The sequence below is a fragment of the Cupressus sempervirens genome, chromosome 3 (assembly GCF_028749045.1).
Source record: "Cupressus sempervirens isolate cs-2001-9-10 chromosome 3, ASM2874904v1, whole genome shotgun sequence".
In the NCBI taxonomy this organism is placed as follows: Eukaryota; Viridiplantae; Streptophyta; class Pinopsida; order Cupressales; family Cupressaceae; genus Cupressus; species Cupressus sempervirens.
Window position 1 is genome coordinate 870,535,503 of NC_143120.1, and position 24,410 is coordinate 870,559,912.

A 24,410-nucleotide genomic window follows, 5' to 3' on the forward strand; every position below is an offset into this window, starting at 1 on the left:
ATATAATTGAGCACACAAACTCTATGGCTTCAAGGCCACCTAATGCTCAAAGGGAAATGGAATTAATTCATGCTTGGGTTAATAATCCTGATGCAATTCCATCTGCTTTAATTGAGTGGCCATCTATAGATGCATCACCTATCAATGAGTATGTCACATCTGGGTTGTTGGATATGACTTTCCCAACATTGTTTCCAGATGGAAGTTGTGATTGGTTAGAGCCTAGAATGAAGTAGGTATACTTGCATGAATTTGTAAAGCATTTGATCAAATATAGGGATCATCGCTTTGGAAAACATCCAAGGTTTAGGTATTTTGTGCAGAACATGGTAATGAGACATCGCGCACAAAGTTTAGCATCTGTTTTTGCAAAAAGGAGCTTTCAGGAAATACCAATAACTATTCATGAATTACGTGAACATATGGAAAATATGCCTTGGAATAATCTCACAGATAGGCTGATGCGATTTGGAACAAGTCTAAGAGGAACAAGATCATATTGGGCAAAATGTAAAGCAGAATTAACTGACTTGCTTGACCAGCTTGGCACACCTACAATTTTTTTCACATTAAGTGCAGTGGATATGCAATGGCCTGATTTACATGCACTAATGCCTGGTACAACACCTACTAATCCACAAGAGGCTCAAAGATGGATAAGGTAGAATATCATCGACTATCCGCATATTGTCACTTATTACATGCACTTAAGGAATACAATGTTCAGGAAGGAAATACTTGAAAAAGGTATGAAAGTAAAGGACTTCTAGTGTAGATATGATGGCAACATCGTGGTTCACCTCATGTTCACGGCTTCTTATGGCTCAAAGGGGCACCAAATATGGACACTATTATGAGAAAATGAAAAGTGGAAAACAACTTTCAAAGAGAAAAGTAGAAGAATGTAGACTGAGAAGTCTTGAAAATCATTGATGTTTTGAAACATATTATTTAATAATAAAGATTTATTTGTTCTACTACATTATGTGATCATCATCATCAACTATTATGTTGTTATTCTTATTATGCACATTGATAGTTCATATTCCACAGTTAATGAAAAGTATAATTTGATATGCTCAATCTCACATGATAACCTTTTTATTTGCACATTTTAATGCTTGCAAGTACCATTACGCTAAAATTTTATTATACTAATTCTCTAATTTCTAAATTTAACTATGATCATCAATTGGGTCCACAAATTAAGTTTATAATATTATTTCAAATTATAAAGGCATTCTTCAATTCAAATAAATCATAATGTTTTTGCTTCATTACTTTCAACCAATACATTGCTACTCAATATTTGAAATCTATGTTTGTCTATTCTTCACTATCCATGAATGGTCATAATATCACCATGTTTCAATACCCAAAGTTTCATTACAAATTTTAATACAATTTGGTTTTATATTCATTTTCTCCACAATTGATTGTACTAAGTGACCTGTTCTATTTTTTCAAGACCATTATTGATATAAAATATTTATCCCTCTCATTAAGTATACATTTGTTCTATTTTTTTAAATTGGTGATAATGCTTTCTAAATTGTTTTCCATGTTTTTTTTAAGGCATGGAAGCCTCTGATAGACAGTCAAGCATTGTTGACATGAGCCCAACTTCTTCAGTAGACTCAAATCATTTTTATGAGATAGAGTTTCAGAAGTGTGCATGAATAATTAAACAGTGTTGTACAACTATGGTAAAAGCTCTTGATAATGCAACTTTATCTATTGATCATGTACAAGAGATAGAGATAATGGAGATGGAAGATGTTGCAAAATATGTACGCAACACATCTACAAAAGTAGATGCATTTCCATCCATGATGAAAGAGGTCTATGATGATCATATTACGAACAAAGGCCGTAATACAATTTTAATCTCTAAAGAATATGTGATGTACTTACATCATTATGGAGAACTATATACATGGTCCATATGATGATTTCACAATTTTTAGTATTTCACTTATTACTTTATCTAGAGAATTGTACTAGGAGATGTTCTGCTTTCATCTATGTATCGAAAAAATAAGTAAACAATTTAACTTCTTAGCTCAAATTCTTCTCAACTATAATTGCAAATATTTCAAATCTTTTTCCTTGATCTTTGTGTTTGTATTATTAAAGCTTTAACATGAGATATATCATTTATATGTTGATCATTAAATTATGTATAAAATTGATGTTTTATTTCTAACTATTAATCCACTCTAAGGTAGAATATTCATTTTATACTCATTTAAAGTGCAATCATTACCTCAATAACATTTAGTAGTCCTTCATTGTACACTATTCATGCTAAACATAATTAACATTAATCAATTGTCTATTTATAAATGCAACTATTAAAGTTATAAAACTACATAAGGAACATTGTAATCCTTATATTGCTCTATTATGGTAAGAGGCATGTGTAAGGAGAACAAGCTACTCTCCTAAATGTAACTTTAAACATAACAGCAACCGTAATTCTAACCGTTGTCCTACTTTTCCCCTAACCCTAATTCTAATGCTTTTTCTACCCCTAACTCAAACTATAAGCCTAATTTCAGCTTAGCATTTAACCCTAACTCATATTTTAACCCTAACCCTAACCCTTACCCTTACCCTAACCCTTTCTCTACCCATATGTTTAATTCTAAGCCTAACCCTACCCCTACCTCTAACACTAATATTAATTGTACCTTTAACCATTGTCCTACTTTTTGCCTAACCTAATCCTAACTCTAATTTTCACTCTAACGCTAACTCACACTCTAACCATAAACTGAAACCTAACCTTAACCTTAACCTTATCTATAACCCTAACCCTAACCCTAACCCTAACCCTAACCCTAACTCTAATACTAACACTAACCCTAACCCTACCCCTACCCCTAACTCTAACTCTAAATATAACTCTATCATAATTATAATATAGCCCTAACCCTAACCCTAACTTTATGCTGAGTGAAATTGTAACCCTAACTCAAACCCATACCTTAACCTTAACCCTAATGTAACTCTATATACATCGCTAACTCAATATATAAACCTAACCCTAACCATAATCCATAATCTAACCCTTTCTCTACCCCTTTGCCTAACTCCACCCATAATCATAACCATAACCCTATTGCACCCCTAACTCTAACTATGAATCTAACTCGACCATAATTTTACTTTAATATTAACCCTACCTCTAACCCTAAATCTATCCTTAAACTTGACTTAAAACTCTAACCTTAACCCTAACTCTAACATTAATCCTAATTCAAACCCTACTTGTAATATTAAAACTATTTGTAACTCTAACCCTAACCCTAATTGTAATTCTAACCCAAACTCTAACTGTAACTCTATCTCTAACTATAACCCTAACTCAAACTATAACCCTAACTCTAACCCTAAGTCAAACTCATGCTCTAACCCTTAACGTGACCCTATCCTCGACCATAACCCTAACCCTAATACTAACCCTTTCTCTACCCCTATCTATAACCCTAACCCTAACCCTAACTCTAATCCTAACCTTAACCGTAACTCTAATCCTATCACTAACCTTAACCTTACTCCTATCCCTACCTCTAACTGTAAATCTAACTAGCATATCTAGACTTTAACCCTAATCCTAACCCTAACTCTAACCTTGACCCTAACTCAAACCCTTACACTAACTTTGACCCCAATGCTACCTCTATATATAACACTATCTCTATATAAACATAACCCTAACAATAACCTTATGCCTAACCCTTTCTCTATCTCTAACCCTAATCCTAACCCTAATTGTAACCCTACCCCTACATCTAATTGCAGCCTTGAATCTAACTCTACCATAATTGGACTTTAACCCTAACAATTATTTTAACTCCAACCCTAACCCTAACCATGACTGTAACCCTACCCCTACCTCTAATTTTAGGCCTAAATCTAACTCTACCATAAATGGACTTTAACTCTAACCCTAACAATTATTTTAACCCTAAAGCTAACCCTAACTCTAACCCTTTCTATACACCTATCTCCAACCCTGACCCTAACTCCAATTCTAACCCTAACACTAACCCTAAACCTTACCCCAACCATACCCATAACTCTAACCCAAACTCTAACTCTAACTATAAATCTAACTCTACCATAATTAGACTCTAATCCTAACTGTATCCCTTAGTTTAATCTTGACTAAAACCCTAACAATAACTCTATCCTTAACCCCAACTCAAAACTCTAACCCTAACCTTAACCCTTACTTTAATCTTCACTAAAATCCTAACCCTAACTCTAAGCCTTTCTATACACCTATCTCTAACCCTGACCCTAACTCTAATTCTAACCCTAACACTAACCCTAAACCTTACCCCAACCATACCCATAACTCTAACCCTAACTCTAACTCTAACTATAAATCTAACTTTACCATAATTAGACTCTAATCCTAACTGTATCCCTTAGTTTACTCTTGACTAAAACCCTAACCCTAACTCTATCCTTAACCCCAACTCAAAACTCTAACCCTAACCTTAACCCTTACTTTAATCTTCACTAAAATCCTAACCCTAACTCTAACCTCAACCCCGATTCAAAACTCTAACCCAAACCTTAACCCTTACTTAAATCTTCACTAAAAACCTAACCCTTATTTTAACTCTAATTCTAACTCTACCTCAACCCTAACTGTAATTCTAACCCTAACCCTAACAATAATAGTAACCTAAACCCTAATTCTTACCATTGTCCTTACCCTAACCCTAACACTAACACACTCTAATTCTAAACCTAACCCTAACTCTAACCCTAAGAATAGTCGTAATCCTAAAATAGCCCTAACCCTAACCCTAACTCTAATTGTAACTCTAATCCTAATCTAACTCTACCTCTAATTGTAACCCTAACCCTAACCCTAACTCTATTTAAAATCTTAACCCTAACCCTAACCCTATTTCTAACCCTAACCCTAACCCTAACTCTACTCTTCAATGTAACAATTTACCTAACAATATACTTAAAATAAAACTCGATTAAACTGATAAGAATTTTTTTTTAAATATTCAATAATTTTATACTACTACTATTTTATAGTAAGTTTATACAACTATATTTAAAAAGAAATAAAAAAATCAATACTAACCTTATCAAAAATAGAAAAATTAAAAATTACTTTTTTGGTTGCGCCGCGACTACCACTAGCTTATATATACCTCTATATATATTACGCCAAGAGTAATCGTTCTCGAGGCGCCTATTTTTATTTTCATTAATCCCAACTTCGATTAAAATAACTTTGGGATTAAATAAAAATAGGCACCTCGAGAATGATTACTCTGCGCGTAATATATATAGAGGTATATATAAGCTAGTGATAATCTCCATGGTTTCATTGATTCTTGGATCTGTCGATAAGATAAAGGTGGTCCATTCTAAACCATGTAGCTTTATGTCATATTACAACTTTAATGTAATGTATTGTATTGCTTCTAAATGGGATTTGGACGACCTTCCATATTCTCTTTTCTCTGGCCCAATCTGAGCTACAAAAAAAATATAGCAAATATGAGTCTCGCTTGCATTTGCAGCATGTAACAATTTAATAAGGATCAAAAGGAACAAATTTATATGACTAGTATTCTTTTTAAATCGAATCCTTTAACCAGTCATGAAAGGTGAAGTGTTGCCACTGCTTTCAAGTTTCAACATCATGACCACCTGCATCAACATGAATGGATTGTATTATACGCCAAGCTGAAGGTGTACATTCGTTGTATGGAATAACGATGCACTTTGATCAGGATTGCTGTATATAACTAATATTCTGACTAAAGTAATGATATTTGGTAAAGCTCTAAAGCTCTTTTTCGTATGTATGCACAACAAACCCTGGATGTCATACTTCATTCATTTCAGGGTGTATTTGCCTCTACTTTTTCCCGAAATCTTCAGGGAGTTACCAGTAAAAGTCACTCTGATAAATGTATAGATGATTTCCGGTACCCTGTCAATGCCCCGTCGAAGCCTGCACTGAATGAAGAGCCTGCACCAGATTAGCTTGAACTCCCTACCCTTTATTCTTATATCAGGTGCCCACCATTGATGCATCCCGTGCGCTATTCTAAAATCTTCTGCCGGGTTCAAATTCACTGTAATTTTTGTAAAATTACACAGTTATCATAAATTAAAAAAATTTAAATGGTTTTCAGGGGACCACCAGCTTCCTAATTTGTAGGAGCTAATTGTTTAAAGCGGATTGACATTAAAAATTCATGAGACCGCTTTCGTTTAAAAGTTCCTAAGAAATCTCAGCAGCACCCGCTCTATTTTTAAGCAAGCGGGTGCCCTTGGGACCTTACCATTACTTCTATAGTGTTTCTAAGTGTGGCCAACCTCTGTATCTTCAAATATATTATCGGCTAACTTGTGCCACTACAGTAATGATTGTAAAGACCTCATATTAGAGACAATTTGTAATGGTTTTATGAATCAATGAAAGATAGAGTGTTTGTGTCAAAGTTTATTTGTATTCTCTATTTTTTCTATTCCTCCCCTATTTATAGAATTTACAGAGTTGAAAGGTGCAAAGAGAAGATGTTAGTGTTAGAGTATAAATGTGCAAAGCTGAGAAAGTCTAGATATTTTAGAATTACTTTAAAATCTGAAAATATATTTTAAAAAATTAATGAGAGGAGATTTCTACAATCTATTTAATAAAGATAATATAGTTTTTGGATTTGATTGTGTGAAAGATTTTTACATCAACATTCAAATCACACCCAAATCATCAGAATGAATAATCAGTAGCTTGTTTATTTTCCGCGCTTGTAGTTTTTATTTGTGTAAGTTATTTTCAAACTTGATAGAAGTAAGAAGAAAGTTTGCATGTCTCCATCTTTTTGTTTGTCTCTATTTGATTTTGTATTCCGTGGTGCATTCTCACTGATTGGGAAATCAGACTTTGCAAGTTCTGGTGTTTAAGCTCTACCCTGTTTGGAGGATTAAGTTTCAAGTTGAAATTATAACATTTATTTTGTGAGATGGTGCAGTTCTTTGATTCAATTGAGTGAAGGTTTTTCATTCTGATTATTAGTGATCTCCACTTGTAGAATGCACAAAGATGTTGTGTATATTTTTCAAACATGTAGAACGCAAAACTTTGAAATTTTATAACAGATCGTTGTATTGTTTTTGGGAACTCAAACATGTTGAAGTAGCCCACAATATTCATATGAAGTGTCTTGTTACTGCAGGAAATCATCCTGTCAAAGCAACTGTATCTTTCATTAAGGTTGATATTTTTTTCTAAACCGCTTGCCCTTTGATGGTTGATAATTCTTTTAATCACGAGTCAAAGAACCCAAATTTCGTTATAAATAGACCTGCTTAGACAAATCTCTCTACACTTCCCAATCCTCCTCTGCTTTTTTAACAGAGTTCACAAGTTCTGCTCTATTTCTTCAGTTACATATGTTCTATGTTAAAAGATGTAGTTTTAAGTTTTATAAGATCTGTTTTTGCAGTTTTATAAGACCTGATCATATTTTCTTTCCTAAAAGTTCTTTTTCTGAAGTTTTATATCTCAAATTCAATGTGAGAACACAGGAAGTTGTTCTTGTGGCTCCTTCTTTGCCTACTCCAAGAGAATTCTTGTATCTTTCTAACATTGATGATCAAGCAACGCTCAGATTTCATCTACCTGTTGTTCAGTTTTATAAGCATAATTATTTGAAGGAGCATCAAGATCCTGCTAAAGTTATCAGAGAAGCTCTGGCAAAAGTTCTGGTGCATTACTACCCTTTTGCAGGGAGGCTGAGAGAGGCACCTGGTGGGAAGTTGGTGGTGGAAAGTACAGGTGAAGGGGTTCTGTTTGTTGAAGCAGATGCAGATGTTTCTCTTGCTGAGTTTGGAGATATTCAACCTCCCATTCCTTGTTTTGATGACCTGCTGCATGACATTCTTCACCCTCAAACTGTCATCAACTCTCCCCTTCTTCTCATTCAAGTTTGGAAATCCAGGGTTTATTCATGTATAGTTTTTTTCCTTTCGATTATGTGAAATCTTTTGAATCAATGTTTCACATCACACTCTATGATCCATCATAATCTTGAGTTTATGTCAGATTGTCATGCTGTGTTTTGGTGCCTTGGGGAGTGGATCTGTGAATTCAGTTCAGTTAGTTTTGTTTTTGTATATTAAGTTGTTAAAAGATATGAATAGTAATTGGAGATTCAATTTTTCTAACCCTTTTGTATTACTTGTGATGAATTTGTACATAACATGTTTGAAATGAAATGACTTCATAGTGTTAGCATCTTGTTGTAGATAAGATGTTAAGTTGTAAAGAGATATGGATTATAAGTAGAGATTCAATTTTCTCATGATTTTTTTATACTTGTGATAAATTTGCAAGTGACACATTTGAAATGCAAAGGTTTTATATTCGCCTTGTTGTTGAACCATTGCATGGCAGATGGGATAGGACTGGTCCTATTCATGATAGCTTTAGGTGAAATGGCCATAAGAGCAAGCAATCTATCAGTCCCTCATGTATGGGAAAGGGAAATCCTAAAACCCCATTCAATACTCTCAATCAACTTCCCTCTTTATGAATATGATCAAGTCCCTGGGTAGATTATGTCTGTAAATGACATGATCCATGCTTCCTTCTACATCGGGCCCAAAGAAATTACATCATTGAAAAGACAAGTGTCCATGAAAACCTCAACCTTTGAGTTGTTATCGGGGTGCTTGTGGCATCTAAGAACTAGGGCCCTCAGCATGGCAGTAGAGTAGGAGATATGGTTCCTATTCCCATTATACGCTCCCTCTAGATTTGGATCGCCAATTCCACATGGCTATTATGACAACTTAATCAGCTTTGCTTGTGCCAAGACCACAACTAGAGTGTTGGCAAACAAGCCCTTGTCCAATGCAGTGGAGTTGATTAAAAATGCAAAAAACGTTGTTAGCAATGAATACATGCAGTTAATGATAGACTTGATGGAGGCTAAGGGTTGACCACATGTTACTATGGTGGGGAGTTTTCTAGCTTCTGATTTTACCAAGCTTGGGTTTGGAGATGTGGACTTTGGTTGGGGTAAGGCAATGTATTGTGGACCTGCCAAAGGTGGGGTGGGTGTTGTGCTAGGCATCATTACTTTTTTTATTCCTTGTCAAAATAGTGATGGAACTAAGGGAATATTGGTACCTATGTGTTTGCCCACTGCCATGCAAAAGTTTCAGCTTGAAATAAAACATACTCTAGGGCAAGAAGCCCCTCCCTTTGAAGATCTACAAACAAAATGTCATGGTTCAATCCTTATAATAAGAGTAGCTCTACTTATGTATTTAAGTATTGATATGGATAATTGATAGAAAGTTTTGTATCAAGCTCCATGGTTCATCATTGAATAATATATATTATGTTCATACTTGCATGAGAAATTTTATTTTAAAAGTTGAGATATTTGTGGTGATTTGGGTTTTAAGGGAAATGGTAAAATACATGGCCAAAATCTATTTTTAAAAGTTGAGATATTAGAATTTTTTTTGTTTTATTACAATGTCAAGATATTTGACAAATTTATGTTTTGAGGGAAATGGTAAAATACATGGCAAAATTCTATTTGTTAAAAGTTGAGGTTTTTTTTATTTTTATTTTTAAATATTACAGTGTTAGGATATTTGACAGAGTTTGATTTTGAGGGAATTGGTAAAATCTAGGGAAGCAAAAATATTTACTCATAATTTAATGGGAACTTCAAATCATTCACAAGTACTTTTTGGTATCTCATGGAGGAGCACAAGTTCTTAGGTTCAAACATGGTTTATCAGAACTCGAGTTTTTACATTGGGAGCTTTGGGTATATTGGAACACCACTAGTTGTCAACTAGTTAATTGAAACGAGACTTAAATTGTTATATGTATCCATTACAAATTTGAAATACTTGATACCAGTTGAACTGAAACAAAACTTGTACTATTATATGTATCTATTATTTCGATGATGATATATGTATGTTCTTTTAGTGATTTTCAATTATCTCATGATGATAGTAGATGGATTATTTATATGCAATTCTATGATTACTTACCTCATACTTGCATGTGTATGGTGTACTTGTCTGTTTTACTTCATGACTGATGTTCCTAATGTGGTTGAGGGAGGGAGTCATAGTCACCTGCTAGTCAAGATCTGCATGATGCACCACTCATCATCATTGCTTGATTAGTTTAGATTATATGTGTATGTACATGTGTGGATTTTATGTAGATTTTAAGTTCCAGGCATCGACTTTCCTGAATTGTCAGGATGAGTGTGCCCTCTCGCAGTATCTCAATGGTAAAAGTGGGGAGATAATTTTTGAGTCCAAACCCTAACCTAAGCCGATTGTCCTAGAAAGTAGGACAAGTGTTTGAGTTGTTTACCTATCTAAGTTCATCAAGTGACATGAATTCATGATTTTGACCCTAGAATTTGATTATGTTCTTTCTCTTCAGTTGAGTTGTCGTATTTAGTCTTATGGGTCTATGATGATTTTCTGTTATAATTAAATCAAATTGAGTATTTAATGATATAATTTCATAGAATTTTTATAAAGCAAATTTAATATTTAATTAATTGAGAAATTAATTAAATAAACAAATTAAATTTAAATTTATAGTTAAAGTTCTAATTTTGGCATATTTATATTTATTTTATTTAATAATAATTTATTTTGGAGATTTATTTTAACTAATATACTCTAAATAATATTATTAGTTAAATTAATAAATATTTTATTTAAAATGTCTCCTAAATTAATTAAAGAGATAAAATTAATTAATTTAATAAAGTTTATTTAAATTAAATTGCAAAAAGTTGTGAATGAAATAAAAATATAATAAAGTAATAAAGGAAAAAAGAGCTTTTGCATGGTTAAACAATTGAAGCCCTAAATAGGGGAAAACTCTTTATTAGAGATTTAGAGTTAATTTCTCAATAACTAAGATTTGAAGGAGCAATTTCCAAGAAAAAGGTTTTCAAAAGAAAGGGAATTACTTGCTTGCTTCGTGCATTTGTCATATTAGCATCAAATCCAGGTAGAATCTAGTGGGTTATTTGCATAGTAGTTTTACATTCTTTGAATTTTTGTCTTCTTTATGTCTAGATAAATCTATTTTCAGATTTTAAATTTGGTTGAAACCCTCATGTTGAAATTTACTATTCTTTGTTCTGGAATACGACTATGAATGATTTAATTAATTGAAAACCCTTGCTTGGGAATCTTGCATTTGATTAATTAAAATCAGGTTATGGGGTTAGAAAAGAAAATCCAATATTGCTAATTTATTTTGATTGTCTATTCTAGGTTTCTATACCAGATCTTATTAGGAGGATTCCAATATATATATATATATATATATATATATATATATATATATATATATATATATATATATATATATATATATATATATATATATATAGTTACCACAGTAATTTATAATTACTGTGATAACTATAAAATATAATATAAAACTGTGAAATTGAGGTTTGGATGGGGGTTGTGCATGTTCTATTCTTTAAAAAAAAATGTTGATTAAAAAGTATGGACTACGATTTCCAATTGGGAGAGGGTTGGTTATTGTATATATATATATATATATATATATATATATATATATATATATATATTGAAAAGGGGAAGTGGAGAAATGACCTCCCGATCTGCCTATCCTCCTTTTTAGTAGACTCTCATAGCAGCAGCTGTCATGGCAGTGATTGCCGTAGCAGTAGCTGCCTTTAGCAACCAAGCTGCAATTGGTTTTTCCATAAAATGGGATATGCAAATTCAAATCGCATTTGTTTATTGCAATTTTTAATTTTATTATGATATATAAATTTTGTGTTATATTAATAATATTAATGCTATTATTAATTATTATCATTATTATTATTAAGATTTATTAATATTATTGTATTAGTTAATTTGATAAATATTATTTTTAATAAATAATAATTATATATATTAGTTTATTATTAATTTAATAATTATTAGTATTAATAATTTAATAACAATTAATAAATTTTTAATAATATTATTTAATTTTGAGGTTGTTGTAAATATAATTAATTGAAGTTTTAATTAATTTATTATTACAATATAATTGTGAAGTAAATGGATAATTGTAAATTTAGGAAAAATGATTATTTTAAGTAAACTTTCTTTTTACTTGATGGATCAATTTTATATGAATATGATTTCTACTATTAAAGGAAATTTATTATATTTTTTGATAACTCAAAAAACCTTAGCTATTGTGACACTTTGTATATGAGAAAACTTGAACCTGTTTGTGAAGGTCGAACTTGTGTGTTTTTAAACCAAACAAAATTATGAATCTATACTTGTTGCGATATATGATTTCTTTGGTGTTAGATTTGGGGTTGTAACTGAAACCTTATCAAAGTACAATACTTGAAAATGAAAATGAGAACTTGTGATGAAGGACCACACCACCCTACCAACTCATAACCAAGAATGCAAGATCTGATATCAAATCACAACTCTTTATTCATAAAATAACTATTACATGCAATGTGTCAAGCTGTAAGGCCTTCCTGGTTACAACCAAATACAATAGCAATTACACTAATAGTTCTGCAAGATCCCTCAAGATCCAATCCAAACCCAAGCTAGTATAGATCCACACTTTGGTAGAAACCTCCAAGATCTCAACTTGTGCCTGCAAGCCACCAAGCAATCTCCTTATTTCTAAACCACAACCACTAGCTCTTCTCTAACTTATCCAATATCCAAGTGTAAACTACCTCACATTTGGCACTCTGTTCACACATTCACAACTCCAACACAGTCCTACTTTAAACTGCCTCACATTCGGTGCTCTATCCACAAACTCAAGAAAAGTCACTCCTCACTTCCTCCTTCTCTCCAAGCTTCTACTAAGAAGAGATCACACATTGAAGCTTTCACACCTTGAAGCTCCCAAAGCTTTCACGCCTTGAAGCTTTTCCTTCCAAAGCTTGATTAGAAAAGCTCATATGCCTTGCTTAATAGGCACTTACCACCCAATGCATGATTTATCCACAACCTTCTAAAATTACAATATCCACAACCTTCTAGAATTCCACCTACACACCTGGATAAATGGAATGACAACCATTTTAGTTTATTTTTCTATTACGCCACCTATGCACCTCGAAAATAGAAATTCACTTTTTTTTTTCCTTTTCTCCTTTTTCCCTTATTTTATTTTTTATTATTTTTCCTTCTATTTTTATCACTTTCTCTCTCCTCCATAATTTTTTTTTTAAATTTAATTTTCCCATGCAAGATGCTCCTGCATCAACTTGAAACCATGGTGAAAATTGAACTTTTGTGTTCTCAAAACCTAATTAATTATGAAAGTTGCATATGTATTGTATGCGGTGTGTGGTTTACTGGTGTTGGGGTTTTGAGTTTTGACTTAGTACTTTGACCAAATCAAGATGTTTACCAGAGTGAAAATTGAACTTTTGTGTTCTCAAAACCTAATTAATTATGAAAGTTACATATGTATTGTATGCAGTGTGTGGTTTACTAGTGTTGGGGTTTCGAGTTTTGACTTAGTACTTTGACCAAATCAAGATGTTGACCAGAGGTTCAGGAGTTTTGTTATGTGATGATGTTATCACTTATTTTGGTTACAATCTTTCATAAATAACCATTGTGACATAGTCACATGTCTAGTGATGAGTTTGATATGTCAGTTGTTATTGCTTTCCAATTCCTTGTGTAGAACTAACATGAATGATATGACTTTTCTGGTATAACCTTTGAGTCTTCGATTAGTTATCTTTGGATTGCTTTCTAGTTGCTTGTTTAGGATTGAGGTGATTATTGTGATTTGTTTTAGTAATGTCATATGATGTCATGGATTGGTATATATGTACTTGATTTTGGATCAGTCTTGTTAGGATGATTGTATTGATGAAATCTGTGATTTTGATCAAGGATATTTTAGTGCTTTTTAATTGTTTGTTTAAGAAATGATGTGTATTTTATGATTTTATGACATTTTTTGCTTTTTTTAAGCTTAGGGTAGGTTATCTTTATGTCATGTTGGGAAGTGGCTTCCTAGGTAATGCATTGTAGGTTGTTTTAAGAAGTGGTAACATTTCATTAAATGAGTTTATAAATGAATTAATAAGATATTCGTGCCACATAAAGTCACTAGGGGGTCGAAGTCCTGAGAGACTACTAGGGTAACCTTAGAATTGACTTGTTAGTATGCCTTTTCTATATGAAAGGATATTGATGCCACATAGAGGGCGCTGAAGTCCAAAGAGGCTATTAGGGTAACCTTAGAGTTGGCTCATGTGATGACACCTGCCCACTTACAAAGTAGATTTCCTACATGTCTTGTTAGGGTGAAAGCACAAACCTGTGTCACCTTTTATAAAGAAACGTGATATCAGAATGTGACAGTTCAACATTAATGACAAAAAAAATGGTATTTGTGTTTAAAATATGAAGATGATGTAAACTGATGAAATGTGTAGAATTGTATAAATTTTATGCCTATAATTTTTATAATTTTTTTGACTAAGAATTTATTCATTTTATTTTATTTTGAAGTCCCTTTTTTAACTGTGAAAAATATAGGATGTAGTTCTCGTCAAACAAGTATGTGCAAATCATCTTTTTTTGTTCTGATTTGAAAATATTTTATAGATGACATGTATAGCTAGTGAACAAAAAAATAAATAATTATTTTTGATATATATTTTCTTTGTTATAAGTACTCAAGTTCGACCTTGTCAGAATCCAACAGTTTTTTCCTCCCGTCAAAACTTCCCTATCAAATCTATACCTTCTTGAAAAAAAATTACATATTTGTGAAGAGGATTCTTTCCTCTAGTGATAAATATAATTTTTTTATTTTTTTTATATGATTTACTATTTTTTTTCATTTTTTGAAAGAGAATCTTCTAAAATGTTGAAATATTGACTTATAATATTTTGAGATTATAACATATTATAACTAATCAAAACACTCAAAAATTTATATAATGATGATATTGAATCTGAGATCTATAAAAGGGTATTTTTAGTTTTTGAAAAAAATTGAGTTTTGATAGAGAAATGAGATTTGACCAAAACACGTTTTTGTATCACAAACGGTGACACAGATCTGTGCTTTTACCCGTTACCTATAGATTTAGATATCATTTGTGTCTTCATACCTTGAGTTAGATTGCTTTCAAGTTTTCCTTGACCTAGATGTTGATTTTGACTTTTGGGATTGTTATCATGTTTGGGACTTGAGACTATCTCCTCAGTGCAATGGGATTGGACCATTTAGGTTACCATGAGGTCAACTGATATTGCATTTTTCTTATACCATTGAGATCTGATCGTTGGATGTCATTGTTGGATGTACCTGTGTAGTTGATCCTTTCTTTCTAATCTTATATTTCTGTTGGATGATTATACTCTATTGTATGTATTTGATTATTAAAGATCTTATGAGATGATGTATTTTAATTTATGATGTATATTCTTTCAGGCTTTCATACCATGTGACTTGTACAGTGGATGATTGTGCATTCTAATTATTGCCAAGTGGTATCTTGTAATTGTACTTGTTATAATTATTTGATGTGGATTTGTTATGTTTTTTATTTAGTATTAATTAAACTTAAATGTGATTCAACATCATGGAACCCTTAGGAGATGTAATCGATTTTTGATAGTTGTATGTATGGGAGTTATTGCTTCCACTATTTTATCTCTTGTTATTATTGCTTCCACTATATGATATATGTTGTTGTTTATTATCTTTCAAAAAAAATGTTTGACAAACTTAGTGAAGCTTTAGGTTAATCTCTTTTGGGTTCCCTGGCGAGGTGTTACAAGGTTGTTGGGTCTGCACTTAGACTTAACCCTTGGTTCTTGGTGGGCTCATATAGAACCATTCAACTTCACCAATAGACTATAGGTCTTATGACCATGTAAGAAAATTATTTAACAATGATTACTTATATTTTCAGCTAGGCTATACACTTACAAGTAAAACTCTAATTTCTAAATGTTGTTGTTTAACCTTTTCAAAGAAGACTACATATTGCATTCTATTTTTCATTTAAGGTTATCTAATCAAATACTTGGATTTTTGAAGCGCATTATCTTTTGAAATGTCTTTATTTTTTATTTTAAAAAATTAAAATTTTAAAAGCTTTTTAACATTTCCTCATTAATGGTTGCAATGAAGACTCATTGTGAAAAATATTGAGGAGCCAATTTTGAAGGAAACAAATGTTGTATCTTAGATGAATAGCTAAAAGAAATACAATTATTAGGAAATTTGTCTCTATCTACCATTTTTTGATGTAGATTAAGGAATATTTTTCATTGTCAAGATTGTTGCATCAAACAATCCAACATAGATTGAGGAATATGACTTGTTGCATCAGACAATCCAACATATATTGAGGGATATTTTTTATATTTTGACAATGTTTACGGTCTATATGACATCAATGTGCAATGGATGGATGTCAAAAATTAGATTATTTAATGTAATGTGATATGAATGAATGCCAGAAATTAGATTTTTGAATTAATAATAACCACCAACAATATGTAATATTCATCACTAGTTTTTATGTTCTATCACTAGTTTTTTCATCCATTTTATAGGGTATTTATTCAACCAAGTTGTGAAACACTTCCCAAAATTCCTCCTTCCCCTCAAAATGTTTTGTTTTCTCATCTTTTGTTCTAGTTTCAACTTGAAGTTTTAGTCGAACATTTGTAAAAAATTTTCAAGTCTAATTTATTCTACCCCACAAGAGTACTCTAGAATGAGAAGACTACTTACTATAAGGATTTTCATTTGCATCAAGCTTGATTGTATCTTGAGGTTTTCTTTCGCACATTGGTGACAAGACCTGTGACAAACATAAGAATTAAGCACCATAAGAAAAACTTCCACAATGCACCATAATAAGTCAAAGCTAAAGCATACCCCAAGAATGTGAATGTATTATGTGCTAGAATATCATTTCCTTTGGCATTATCGACACCTTTCCCCACCCCTGAAAGGAGAATAAATAATCCAAAATTAGTCCTACTTTGCTAATGCTTTTAAGAACATTTTAATAACTTATATAACACAGTTTAATAATATCAATAATAATAATAATAATGACTTTCCACGTACACTTACCTTAAGGGATCGGTACCCAAGTCCTTACCTTGCTTGATATACCACTACTTTTCTTGAGAGGTTGTCTTCATTATTTGGTACACCCTCTTTTGTATGGTGTTTGTTCAAGGTCTTTGCCACTATTCATATTTCTTATAACTTGGAGTATATATGTTTTATTTATCATACCTCTCTTAGTATGATGTTAACTATAGGAATAATAGGTGTCATAGGGTACTTTGACCCCATTGCTACTCATGTGCTCCTTTTCATATTGTTCTGTCTTGTTGTCAATAATATGTCTTTACACATGGTGGGCCATTGTGGAATTCTTTCAACCCAACTCATGTCTACTTCAGAATTCCCACTTTAATGTCTCAAAATTAATTAAATGAAATTCATAGAATAAATCAACCAAAATTTTTACTTCAAATCAATTGATCAAAAAAACAAATTCTCATCATAGAAGCATTACCCTAGGTCAATATGTTGAATAGAACTAGTAAAGTATATTAAGATGAACAGAGGGGGCACTTGCTATCTGTTATCGATACTACCCATATGACTCATTTAAATCTTCCACCATCATTTAGACATGTAAATGGATTCCACCTCTTATTTATAGTCGCTTATCATTAACAACTTGAACTAATGAATATCTCTCCTCAAGTTATGCGGCTTAAAAAAATTCAAGGATGCCTTACTAGCTTGCAAAATTTTTGCAATTTCTTCAACACATCCAAAGATAGCAATAATGTCTAGGATGGAAGTTCTTGTGAGCCTAGAAATTATTAATTGTTTCATGTATGGTACTTGCTAGCATAACATCTTCCAACAATTTGTCTTAAAATATGGATGATCGTGAGTGCAAATTCTTAGTCATACTCTAAACCAAGGTATGACTTATAATAGTGTTGCTCTCAAAACTAAAACATCTCCATAGAAGAGCATCACTAACAAACTTGAACTGAGAGGATCTTCAGTAGCTATTTCTTCACCAAGAGCTTATAGATTTCCCAGCTTCTTCTCTGCCCGCACATCTCTGCTCTACTCGATCCCACTTTTTAGTCCAAAATTTTTAGAGATCTTTATAATTTTATGAAGGAAAGAGAGTAGTAACATTTTTTATGTATTTTACAAGACTATTGTAAATACACAAGGAATACATTATTATCCTCCAATCAAGAAGATTGCCCTATACCGAGCAACACTTCAAGCTTGACAATACTCTCAAATTGAGCTCAAATAAACAAGATTTATTTTATGATATGTTGATCTGATTCATTCACTAAAAAGTATTGATGTTATTCCTTAGACTATTTGTAGCTCGATGCATAATTGAATATAAAGACTTTTAGAGACCCCATTGTGACAAACTTCTCTCGAAAAGATGTCAAATTTTCACAACTACTCGAATCTAAACATCTCCGCTTTTTGAGATACCAACATGCAAGACTAGTAGGGAAACACCATGAGTAGTGAATTTAATCAAGACATAATGTCTAGGTTTTCAGAAATTGCTTGGTAAATTTTATAGGTCTGCAACTATAATATTCATTTTTCTATTAAATTGTTTGAAGTGTAACATCTCTTACATTTGAATCATGGCTCTAATACCATGGATCATTTTCTTCAAATGTACTAACATGGCCATGATAATTAATAATGTTCCAAACACAAATTTGGATCTCATATAAATATGAGAGGAGAAGAGACATGTCTCAAAGGTTTAATCATCATTTAATTAATATATTTAATAATAATAATTTGTAGTGTGTGTGTGTGTGTGTGTGTGTGTGTGTGTGTGTGTGTAATATATATGTATTATATATAATATAATACATATATATTATATACTATAATACATAATAAAATATATTATTTTCCAAGGGGTTTAGCTTAGTTGGTTGAAGCAATGAGTTCTCATTGTGGAGACCCTAGTTCAAATCCAAAGAGAGATATCTTTTTGGAATTCTAAGTTGCAACTTGGTTTCCAAATGTTTTTTCTATTGTGGTTGCTTGAAAGGAGCTTGAATAAGTTTGTAATTCTCACATTGTTGCTACAACTTTAACTATGATAATCAGAGTTGTATCAGCTTTTAGTAAATCCAATTTTTGACAATCAATCTAAGCATATTGAAATATCTTATCATTATATTAGGGTCTATTTGGTTGGGGAAATATAAAAATAGGAATAGGAATACCTATTCTGTAATACTTATTCTTGAATAGAAAATGAGGTTATGTATTTCTATTCTTGTTTGGTTCACCCAAAATTTGATGCAAAAGTCATAGACTAAAAAATTTATGTTTTCTCAAATAAAAAAGTTGGAATTGGAATATGTGTTCCAATTCCACCTATTTAGGTGGAATAGAAAATGCACATTTTTGGGCCAAAATTGGAATTTGTATTCTAATTTTATTCCTTTTCCAATTCCAATTTGGTGCATCCATATTCCTATTCCACTTGTATTCCTATTGCCAAATGGGCCCTTAGGGATATGGTGGATTGAGGTGTTATCAAAATCGAATACATATGTACAAATGAACAGACAACATATGTATTTACCTAAGAAAGAAGGTGTTGATAATCTTGACTCCTTTCATCCCATTTCTCTTTGTAATGTTGTGTACAAAATTATCACCAAATTGATTGTTGACAGACTCAAGATATGTCTTCCAGTTGTGATTTCAGAAGAAGAAGGTGGTTTTGTGGCTGGTAAGCAAATTCTTGATGGAATTGTTATTGCTTCTAAAGTTATTCATTCTATGCATACATCAAAAGAGCGAGCTATGTTCATTAAGTTGCATATGGCTAAGGCTTATGAAAAAGTCAAATGGAGTTTTCTCCAGAAGATCCTCTTGGCCTTTGGTTTCTGTTAACAGTGGGTGAACTACATTATGAGTTGTTTTACTTCAACTTATTTCTTTGTTCTAATGAATGGTATTCCTTCACATCCATTTAGTGCCTCTAAAGGACTTTGCCAATGGGATCCTATTTAACCTTATCTCTTTATCATTTTAGCTGAGGTTGGGCTACTTTCTTAAGCTTCATGCTCACCAAGGTTTAATTCATGGGTGGAAATGGGGTGTTGACTTGCCTCCTATTTTGCATCTTTGATTTGTGGATGATACTTCATTTATGGGATAGGCCCATAATTAGGAAGCTAATTCTTTTAGGCATGTTTTGGATGTGTATCTTGCAGCTTTGGGATAGAAAGTTAATGAGAAAAAATCCTCCATTTTTTTCTTCAATACTCCCCAGGCTATTTAGAGGTGTATTGCTGCTATTTTGAGGTTTCAAATTGGGTCTCTTCCCTTTGTTTATTTGGGTATTCCTCTTACTGTTTTTAGACATCATAGATCTTACTAGCAAGTTTTTCTTGATAAACTATGGCAAAAGGTTAATCATTGGACTCAACGATGGCTATCAACTATTGCTCACCTGACTCTATTAAAATCGCTTATTCAGGTTCTTCCTATTTATAGGTATTTTATTCAAGCTGCTCTTGTGTATTTTCTTTAGGAATTTGATGCTCTGTCCTGTGAATTCCTTTGGAGTGGGAAACTTTCAATTTCTAAATGGAGTCTAGTTAAATGGGAAACAATGTGTAGACCTCAAAAGGAGGGCGGCCTTGGCTTACGATCAGCTATTTTAAATGGGTAGCTTCTTGTTGCAAAACTTTATTGGCATTGTTGTGCTAACCAACATCAACTTTGGGCTTGTATTCTCACCTATAAGTATTTTCCAGATATTGATGTAGTGGAAGTTCACTGCTTTCCTCTAGAAGGGAAACAATCCATGATTTGGAATACACTAAATTTTGGAGCTTAATTGGTTAAAGATGGTCTCTTTTGGATTTTTCATTTAGGATCACAAGTGTTATTTTGGCTTCAATCTTGGGATGGGCACCCTCCTATTCTTACCACTCATCCTCAGCTACATGCCCTCTATCAAAATTTTAGTGCTGCTAGTTAGGACATAGTTGATTTTTATAAGATAGGGGGTGTTAGAGGTTAGACTCCCTCCTCTCATTGGAAACACCCTTCTGAATGGCCTCCAGGAGGATCTAAGGATGATAGGAAGGAGTTGTTTTAGATTTTGCAATCTCATGAGTGGACTACTTTGGTTGGTAATGATGTTCTTGCTTGGGACAGTGAAGATTTGTCTAGAAAATTTCTAGTGTCTGTAGGATATGTTAAGCTTCTTCAGCAAATGTTGAAGGACATTTAGATGGCTCAGTTGAAGCAAGTTTGGTACAAGTTTTCTTGGCCCAAATGTAATTTTTTTATGTGGTTTTTGGTCCATAGCTGATGTCTTATGTGGGATAATTTATGAAAGCATGGCTTCTAAGGACCCTCAATGTGTGTTCTATGCCGAACTAGTGAAGAAAATATCTCTCATCTCTTTTTCCAATGCTCTTTCACTAGACATATTTGGCACTCTTGGTGGAATGTGTGGAACCAATCCTATTGGCATGTTTCCTCATTGGTAGATTTCTTTGTTCACTAGGGTAAGGCTCCTATCAAGACTTCATTTCTTCAAGTTGCTTGGACTCTTCGACCCTCCTTCATTATTTGGCAAATCTAGTTGGAAAGGAACTATCGTATCTTTAAGGATGATTTTTTAGAGGTTCCTCACTTATGGTGGAAAATTCTCCATTCTTTGGGGGAAATTGTTTTTGCAAAATGTGACACTTCTGAGTCCATGGAACTAGGGGAGGATATTTTCAATAATCGTCTGATTATTCCCCCCTCACATGGAAAACTACTAAGAAAGAGGTGTAAACATCCCTTGTGAACAATAAATAGGGTGGGGAAGTGGAGTGCCCCTCCATAGGGTATTCTTAAAATCAACATGGATGGGTCTTCCAAGGGAAATCTAGGTCCTATTGGCATTAGTGGTGTTGGAAAAGATAGTAAGGGGGATGTCTAGTTTGTGTTTTCTATTTATAAAGTAAGGGGGATGTCTAGTTTGTGTTTTCTATTTATAAAGGTCATCACACTAACAACCTGATGGAGGCCCTTGCTATTTTTTATGCTATGAAGAATGCTTGTGACCTTGGTTCGAGAAGGCTTATCTATGAATCTGACTCACAAGTGGTGATACATCTATTGAATCAACAACATTCTGAAGTTGTTAGTTGGAAGTTAGCTTTGATTGTGGACCAGATTCATAATTTGTGTACTTCTTTGGAGTTTGTTACTTTCACTCATATGGGAATGGAATAGTGTTGCTAATTGTTTGGTGAAGTGGGCTTCTAATCTTATGTGTAATTGGAACATTGTTGATAAGACTCAACTTCCAATGGGCTTGTCCCATCAACTTGATCACTTGGCTGATTTTGACAGGGTTGTCTAATGCCCTTTCTCTGTTTGTTCTTGTTTCTCTTTCAACTTGAATAAATTTTCACCCCTCCTTTATTTGATATTATCAGTTTAAAATTTTCTATAATATTTTTTACAATTTCATATTTAAATAGCAAATAATGATTCCAATTTTGCTAGGTTAAATTATTTTCTATCTAAAATTCAAACTAATCAAAGTAGCATATGACAAAATATAAATAACATATCTTCTATAATCATATATATTAATATAATATACATGTAATGGTCTAAAAAGACTTTGGAATTTGAAAATGATAGACATGTAATTATTAAAATAATTTAAAAAATTAAAAGAATCTAAGATCTTAATAATTATTTATTGTAATTTACGAAATTTAAAATGATAATGTGTAAAATATATAATGTAAAACAATAAAAAAATTTCAACCTTTTTTCATAAAAACATATTTTGATGTTATTGCAAATTTAACAAGAATGTATTTTGTATACATTAAAAATTTAATAGTTATAAGAGAATAGATTGAGTTAAGTATTTACTTTTGAAACATTATTAAATAAGTTTTATACATTTTATTATCAGTCTAATTATTTTTATTAATGAGAGATTTCTTAGCAATAAATACTTTATAAACTAGGTTTTATGTGTTTCATATCTATTATTATGTATAAGTCATCCTCAAAAATGTCATTATTGAGTAAAATAATTTTTAATCATTTTAAAAGTTAAAATTTTCACATATAAACATTTGAAAAAATAAATGTTAAAATTAGTACGATTTAAGATAAAGTGATTAGGCAAATACAACAAGTACAATATAATGACTTAGTTTAGTTTTTTTTTTTTTTTTTGTATTAACTATAGAGAGATCAGAAAATTATAGAGTTCACTAAGAGTCAAAAAAGAGGCATAGCCTTACTCTGATTGCAAAGTGACAATAATACAAATAGGATAGATCATATACAACAAGAGCCAAACATTTAAAAAAAACACTAGAATTAGTGCAAAATATCAAAGTATCCACCCATGTAGTTCAACCAAGTGGGCCTTCCATCCAAATGATACACTTTCACTTCTAGATTTGGGACAACATAAAGATCTCCTCGTTTCTGGCATTGTGATTCCTCTTAATAGCTTGGTTCAATTTCCAACATGTGTGCTCAAACATCCACAAATTATCAAGAGTCCTCCTTCATTGATACCCATATTTAAGCTCATAAAATAATGTAGCTTGGCCATCCTTTAGAAACCTTCGTAATTTATCCTTTTTGATGATCATGGTGGTTTGAACCTACAAGAATATTTTAAAATATGTGAGTCTATGATAAAACTCAGTAAGAACCCTTGGCTTACCTTGGTACTTTTCCTCATTCCTACATTTCTAGATCTACCAAAGAATGTTAGAAGGCAACATATTCCAAAAAAAAATTAGCATATTTACTAAGCCCTTTAATGTGATACATAAAAATTTCAATAATATTTACATTAAAGGGATAGTAAATACCAAAAAAAATTCAAATTTCTTTAGCAAAAAGGAAATCAAACAAAATATGTCTACCTATATCAAGCAACCTCCAGATATTACATATATCAAAGTGTTGATTATCTCTTTTAAGTGGAAGTCTATCAATTAACATTAGCCATTTAAAACATTGAATTTTTGGCTCAACAAGACTTTTCCAAATATAATCCAGCAACTTATTCCAAGCTTTATTATCAAAAGAACAGTAGAAAATTTTGTTAATATGAGCAATAATGTCTTCATTATGATCAATGACCTTGTATATGTTCTTAGCTTTAAGTTTATCTAAGACAGTGCCATTTGGCCATTTACATTTAAGGTGCCTATAAGAGGCCACATGAAAGATAGAAGGAAGGTCTTTAGAA

The 24,410-nt window shown here is 32.1% G+C and overlaps 1 pseudogene; it reads left to right on the top strand.

Moving 5' to 3' along the window:
* Positions 1–326: 326 nt before the first annotated feature.
* LOC149569556 (benzyl alcohol O-benzoyltransferase-like) lies at positions 327–9,351 on the top strand (annotated as a pseudogene).
* Positions 9,352–24,410: the final 15,059 nt, after the last annotated feature.